Here is an 8,137-nt window from a genome sequence, read left to right on the forward strand (position 1 = left end):
TGTCTGTCTGTCTGTCTGTCTGTCTGTCTGTCTGTCTGTCTGTCTGTCTGTCTGTCTGTCTGTCTGTCTGTCTGTCTGTCTGTCTGTCTGTCTGTCTGTCTGTCTGTCTGTCTGTCTGTCTGTCTGTCTGTCTGTCTGTCTGTCTGTCTGTCTGTCTGTCTGTCTGTCTGTCTGTCTGTCTGTCTGTCTGTCTGTCTGTCTGTCTGTCTGTCTGTCTGTCTGTCTGTCTGTCTGTCTGTCTGTCTGTCTGTCTGTCTGTCTGTCTGTCTGTCTGTCTGTCTGTCTGTCTGTCTGTCTGTCTGTCTGTCTGTCTGTCTGTCTGTCTGTCTGTCTGTCTGTCTGTCTGTCTGTCTGTCTGTCTGTCTGTCTGTCTGTCTGTCTGTCTGTCTGTCTGTCTGTCTGTCTGTCTGTCTGTCTGTCTGTCTGTCTGTCTGTCTGTCTGTCTGTCTGTCTGTCTGTCTGTCTGTCTGTCTGTCTGTCTGTCTGTCTGTCTGTCTGTCTGTCTGTCTGTCTGTCTGTCTGTCTGTCTGTCTGTCTGTCTGTCTGTCTGTCTGTCTGTCTGTCTGTCTGTCTGTCTGTCTGTCTGTCTGTCTGTCTGTCTGTCTGTCTGTCTGTCTGTCTGTCTGTCTGTCTGTCTGTCTGTCTGTCTGTCTGTCTGTCTGTCTGTCTGTCTGTCTGTCTGTCTGTCTGTCTGTCTGTCTGTCTGTCTGTCTGTCTGTCTGTCTGTCTGTCTGTCTGTCTGTCTGTCTGTCTGTCTGTCTGTCTGTCTGTCTGTCTGTCTGTCTGTCTGTCTGTCTGTCTGTCTGTCTGTCTGTCTGTCTGTCTGTCTGTCTGTCTGTCTGTCTGTCTGTCTGTCTGTCTGTCTGTCTGTCTGTCTGTCTGTCTGTCTGTCTGTCTGTCTGTCTGTCTGTCTGTCTGTCTGTCTGTCTGTCTGTCTGTCTGTCTGTCTGTCTGTCTGTCTGTCTGTCTGTCTGTCTGTCTGTCTGTCTGTCTGTCTGTCTGTCTGTCTGTCTGTCTGTCTGTCTGTCTGTCTGTCTGTCTGTCTGTCTGTCTGTCTGTCTGTCTGTCTGTCTGTCTGTCTGTCTGTCTGTCTGTCTGTCTGTCTGTCTGTCTGTCTGTCTGTCTGTCTGTCTGTCTGTCTGTCTGTCTGTCTGTCTGTCTGTCTGTCTGTCTGTCTGTCTGTCTGTCTGTCTGTCTGTCTGTCTGTCTGTCTGTCTGTCTGTCTGTCTGTCTGTCTGTCTGTCTGTCTGTCTGTCTGTCTGTCTGTCTGTCTGTCTGTCTGTCTGTCTGTCTGTCTGTCTGTCTGTCTGTCTGTCTGTCTGTCTGTCTGTCTGTCTGTCTGTCTGTCTGTCTGTCTGTCTGTCTGTCTGTCTGTCTGTCTGTCTGTCTGTCTGTCTGTCTGTCTGTCTGTCTGTCTGTCTGTCTGTCTGTCTGTCTGTCTGTCTGTCTGTCTGTCTGTCTGTCTGTCTGTCTGTCTGTCTGTCTGTCTGTCTGTCTGTCTGTCTGTCTGTCTGTCTGTCTGTCTGTCTGTCTGTCTGTCTGTCTGTCTGTCTGTCTGTCTGTCTGTCTGTCTGTCTGTCTGTCTGTCTGTCTGTCTGTCTGTCTGTCTGTCTGTCTGTCTGTCTGTCTGTCTGTCTGTCTGTCTGTCTGTCTGTCTGTCTGTCTGTCTGTCTGTCTGTCTGTCTGTCTGTCTGTCTGTCTGTCTGTCTGTCTGTCTGTCTGTCTGTCTGTCTGTCTGTCTGTCTGTCTGTCTGTCTGTCTGTCTGGAACCAAATTTGGCATGTGGATGTTTTTGGAGACAAAATTTTTTTCTATGATTGGGACCCCTACCCACTTTAGGAGGGGGGGGCTCCTATACAAATGAAATACAAATTTTCTCATAACTCGACAACTAATCAAGCAAATGGAACCAAATTTGGCATGTGAAAGGTTTCTAGGGCAAGAATATTTTATATGGTGAATTTGAACCCCTCCCCACTTTAAGAGGGGGGCTCCTATACAAACGAAATACAAATTTCTCGAGAACTAATCAAGCTAATGGAACCCAATTTGGCACGTGGGTGTTTTTGGAGACAAAATTTTTCTCTATGATGAATTAGGACCCCTCCACACTTTAGGAGGAGGGGATCCCATACAAATGAAATACAAATTTCCTCATAACTCGAGAACTAATCAAACAAATGGAACCAAATTTGGCACGTAGGTGTGTTTGGAGGTAAGAATTTTTTCTATGATGAATTGGCACCCCTACCCACTTTAGGAGAGGGAAGGGGGCTCCTATACGAATGAAATACAAATTTCCTCGTAACTCGAGAACTAATCAAGCAAATAGAACCAAATTTGGCACGTGGATGTTTTTGGAGCAACCATTTTTCCTATGATGAATTAGGACCCCTTACCTTTTTAGGAGGGGGGGGGGCTCCCATGCAAACGAAATACAAATTTCCGCATAACTCTAAAACTAATCAAGCATATGGAAACAAATTTAGCATGTGGGTGTTTTTGTAGGCAAGATTATTTTTTGGTGAATCGAGACCCCTCTCCTCTTTAGAAAGCGAGTTATAACCCATCTTCCCTTTAAGAGGGTGGGCTTCCATTCAAATGAAAATGTCCTTTTATCTCGAGAACTAATCATGCAAATGGAACCAAACTTGGCACGTGGGTGTTTTTAGAGACAAATTTTTTTTCTATGATAAATTGGGACCCCTCCCCACTTTAGGAGGGGGGGCTCCCATACAAATGAAATACAAATTTCCTCATAAATCGAGAAATAATCAAGCAAATGGAACCAAATTTGGCATGTGGGAGATTTTTGAGTCTTGAATTTATTTTATGATAGCTAGAGACCTCTCACCCCTGTGATATGGGGATATGGACTCTCATACTAATAAAACAAATTTTTGCGAAACTCAAAAACTAATCGAACTCGAGAAGTTCGAGACTCTTCCATAAAACATTAGTCAATAACAAGACCACAAAAACTATCTATAGTAACACTAGATCATTCAGGACGAGACGGCCGCGAGTGTTGCCGGTGACCCGCCGTCGGAAGCGCCGCCCACTTTGGGAAGGCAACTCCCCGCAGAAATCACTACTGTCAAGGTTTATTTGTTTTCCTAGGTCTACCTGAGTTTCCTGGAACGAGCGACAGCGAATAAGGAGAGGATCGCGAAATGGTACTTTCCACAAAAAAGTTTTCCGTGAAAACTCCGGTTTTTCGCAAAATGATATTCAGTGAAATGTTGTGCAATCATGGCGAATATTACTACTCCGCTTTCTGGCTATGCACTGAGGGGACAGGGGAGTTGTTTTCTACTTTACTGTGAGGAAAAATCAGAGGGGTTGTGTACAAGACACGACCGCATATATAGGTGACGCAGGACTACGTAAGTCTCTTTGTAGTGATAGTAGCATGTATTCATGCTTGTAATCATTCGATTCTTCATGTATACATGCTATGTGCAACATATATACATGCTACATGCGTTGTATGTAACGTTTATCAATGTAGTAACATTGCATACGTTCAATTCTCAAAAGATTGTGCATTTGAAAACAATTTAACAAAATCAAGAACACAAACTATTACTTTCCTGCTACCTTACTGAAATTAAAGATTGTTTTTATTATCCATGGTTTCCCACGTTGAAGGGATTTTACCAATTCAATCCTATTTTATCAACAGCACATTTTTTCACTACACTTCTAATGAAACGGCAAGCTTGCGTATTCATACAGAGCCGTATTATAACCGAACACTACAGCTGTAGCACATTTTTCCAACACAGATATCAAATTCGCCGAGGTTTAATCGTCACGCAGTAAAGAATTTGCGATCTGTTGGGACAACGAACTTGTGTCATTTTTTCTGGCACACTTCCCTAACACAGACATCAGATTGGACTAGGCTTAATCGCGTTCGTAAGAAATCTGTTGGCACGATGGGGCTTTGTCACTCTCTCTGGCGTACTTCCCAAGCAAGGACATCAAATGGTCTAGGTTGAACCGCGGTGTTAAGAAATATTGTTGAAATGAGGGAACTTTGTCACTTGTTTGGGTTTCTTCCCAAGCACAGATATCAAATTGGTATAGGTTTAGATCATCGTAAAGAATCTTCCAACCAATCACGAAGCGAGAATTCTGGTAAAACATAGGTTCATTATTTACAATTTTTCGATAGTTCAACATCAAGAATCCATACTTTTCTTCATTTGGGTCAATTCTTAGAAGATTTTCCGATCGATTGATGTAAGTATATTGAAAATCGATCGGAAAACCGCTGTGCTATTAGCGCTCAAAACCTTTCATTTTTCGTGACGCTCGCATTTTTCGATTTTTTGGAATGACACCCTATCTCAAAACTTGCCGTAAGACGTAGTCCTACGTCAAAATTGCAAATTTGTATAGTAAACTACCCATTCCTGGTAACTAATAAGCATTAACATAAGCAGCAAATCAGTGTATCTGGCATTTTATACTACACGCTTTTGTATATTTCTTTTTGACTGCATAGGTGTTGTAAATTGGCATCCAAAATTGTATTCAAATTCTTCGTGTCGGTAATTAGCTTTAAATTAGCATTGTCAGCACTGTAAGAAGGTTATTAGTAAAGTAGCTGTATATTTTGCCAAAATAGCATTTAAGTAGCATTTAAGGCGACTTAAATGCTTTTTGGCCTACATTTGAATAGCATTGGTGATGCTTTTGGTTACCTGGGAAGCTTTCGTAGTTACGTAACTGCCAAAATGAATCATGTTTGGTTGAACTCCTCAAAAACTTGCAAAACTCGAGATTGTGACAAAGATCATCCGAGATTCATGATTTATGTACAACACAGGTTAATTTGTGGCAATACGAAGTTTGTCGGGTCAGCTAGTAAACTTATATAAATTGCAAACAATTTTTGCGCATCAATAGATGCTGTTTCCAATCAATAGATACTACAGCTTAGAAATTTTATATAAAAATAGGAGGAAAACATTGTACGGTAGTAATTTTGTACGATTTGTTTTCGTTAGTGACACTTTAAAAGACAGAAATCTTATGTCATGTATTACTTTTAATAAATAAATCGAATTGACAAGCACTGGAAATCATATCGATCATATTTCCCATTCTCAAGCATATTTATGGCACAGCTTTTGCACTATTCGACCTCATCTTGTTTTCCTATTCCTCTAACGGAATACATTGTAAAAACGATGTAATCAAGCTAATGACTACCTTTTCATGAAAGTACATTCAAAATAAGCTTAAGTTTTGATTTTCATGCACAAATAATTATCTGAAGGAGCGTCAGCTAAGAAATAGTTCTATTTCTCTTTTTCATATCTAATGCTCTATTCAGTTATTTTTTCTAATTCAGATATATTGCTAAATTGAAGCCAAGCAAACTAATAGTAAAATTTTGAGATCAACCATTTTGTTGCAGATATCCTCTTTCTACAAAAGCGAAATATAATAATAATTTTTGTAAACTCTTGTTTTTCAAAGATGCCAACTTTTGAACGCATAGTATTAATATTAAAAAATCAAAAAATCTGCTATGAACACATATTTAATATTGTCAATTCAAAACAAGTTTCGTATGTGGCTCTAAAGCCCGAATGTAATAAAATTAAGGCCGTCTGTAGACCCGTTAGAGGGATAATTTCTAATTTTATATATATATTCATTCAAGTCTGCAAAAATTATCTTTTGTGTTTACACAAATCGATAAATCTATAAATTTCTATAAATCACGTAAATATTATAAAACTAAATAAGGTGTTCATCAAGTAACATAAATGACGCTTAGAAGTATTTCTGCACCCAAGGAAAGAAAATATAATTATTGTACGCAATACGTTGTGAAACTGGCAAATAAGGATTTTGAGGAATACAGAACGGATATTTAAAAATATAGTCAAGTTAATTATAGATGTTCCTGAGAAATTAAATAATGATTATTGTGGCAGTAGAAAGGCTAGGTCACGCCGCTAGGTGGATTAATCCGGTTTTTTTCTGAAAAAGCATTTTGTACTAAAACCCTGTGAAGAAACAGTTTATGTTCATTCTAGTTTCATAATATTGTTGTTCCTGGTATGGTGGTACGGATTACTTTGGTATGTGAGTATTTATGACATTATTTTTCATTTGGAATAATACATGGTATCAAACATTAAACTTACCCAGAATAAGTCTCTTGATTCGAAAATGTATCAATATTAGATGCATTTTGTACATGAAATGGGTAAGAGCTAATTGATCTACTTTCACTTGCCAAAAGAGCTTCAATTCTAAAAGAACTAGATTTATTCGTACTTCCACTAAGAGTACCCACACCACTCAATGTTACATTTGTAACTCCACTAAGTAAGTTAACGTTTGTACTTTTAATATTCAAAAGAGAATGCGCGCTTTGTAGTGCAGGTACGTCAAACTGACGATCAATACTATTTATATTATTAGCCTCTATTTCCATATCACTTCCTAGCTCATGAGACATTGGTTTTATACACAATATACATGAAATGTAAAAATAACACTCGCGTCGTATACCTTACGGTGGTTTACGTTATACTGACTTATACTATGAGAGCGTTACAATTGAGAAGGGCGAAAACAAATCATTTGCCTTGTTTTTCATTGGTTGCATATATCTCTAATAGAATAGGCGGAGACTGCCACTAGGAGGCGGAACCAATGTGATGCTATTGCGCACTGTGTTGATGTTGATACAAATTACCGCCTGCAAGTATCGAGTTACAAATGCAATTCCTTCCATTTGTTGCTATTTCATTCAGTTTTGGATAAATTATTTTTCGTTTGTATACATATTATATTGGAATAGAACTATGACGAGAATTGTGCTGTTGCAGAAATTATTACCTGTGCTAAAAAAATTAAAGATGTACATTCACATAGGATGTTGACGTAGGTCTATCTATTATTATTTCATCAGTTTTATAGATCTTATAGTTCTTTAATTTATATTTAGTATTTTAATTTTTTTTTAATAAGTAGGTACTTTTTCTTCTCACAATTGTTCGCTGAATGAAATCATCTGGTTGCTTTGTTATTAGCTTGCGCTTTGATATTTGTTATTTGTTATAATCCAATCCAAAAGATCTACCGAATAATGCAAAAGATCTTGAACTTATTTGACTTAAACATTTTTATATATTTATTCATTTATTTATTCATTCGTCAAGCATACGCAGACTACATAGAATGGTAAAGATTTTACAATGTTTGCTTATATACTACATGCAGAAAAATAATTTGTAAACGCAAAAGGGTTCTTCTTTTGGGGGACTCTGGATTCTGTATAGATCCAACAAAAAATATTGTAGGCTCACGGCTTACCCAGATATTTTTTTGATACTAATTGTTAGACCTTTTAGGTCAGCAATTGTTTGATTTTAATATTAGCTGTGAAACGTTCAAGTGTCGTTTACGTAATCGTAGTTAATTTTAGTTTGTTAGTTAGTAGTTTTTTTTATTTCATGTAGACCTTGTTGTCAGATGAACCAAAGAATAACAATATGCTTTGTTGTTTCTAAACATAACCAGCTTCTATAAAAAAAAACCGATTTAATCCACCTGTTGGTGAAAGGAACCTTTGTTATACCATCTTATTTGTCATTTGATATGGGTATTTCCAGCTCAAATAGCAAATCGGCTGGTCACGATTATTTTTGATAGGAATGAAGCTTCACTGATATGTTGGATACCACTCAAGAATGCACTTTCCGATAAACATAATTTTTTCGCCGAGAGTAGCTTTTCAAAAAAACGTATTTACAAATAAAATTATTATTTTTACCTTTGTTATACTATATAACAAAGGTTTAGGAATTGGTCGAAAAACACGAACTTGATCTAAGGCCCGGAGGGCCGAGTCACATATACCAATCGATAGGGTTCGACGAATTGAGCAATGTCTGTGTGTGTGTGTGTGTATGTGTGTGTGTGCGCTGCTTATTTTCTATCGCCTATTTCTCGGAGATGGCTGAACCGATTTGTCTGCTATTACTTTTGTTTGAAAGGTATTATAGTGGAGAACATTGCTGTGCTATCTGTTTTGTGGTCCGACGTTTCGTTTAAAAGTTATAAGCAAGAATGTGAAAACTACGTGACACGATTTTCTCCGGAA

Source organism: Sabethes cyaneus, chromosome 2, assembly GCF_943734655.1.
Source record: "Sabethes cyaneus chromosome 2, idSabCyanKW18_F2, whole genome shotgun sequence".
Lineage (NCBI taxonomy): Eukaryota > Metazoa > Arthropoda > Insecta > Diptera > Culicidae > Sabethes > Sabethes cyaneus.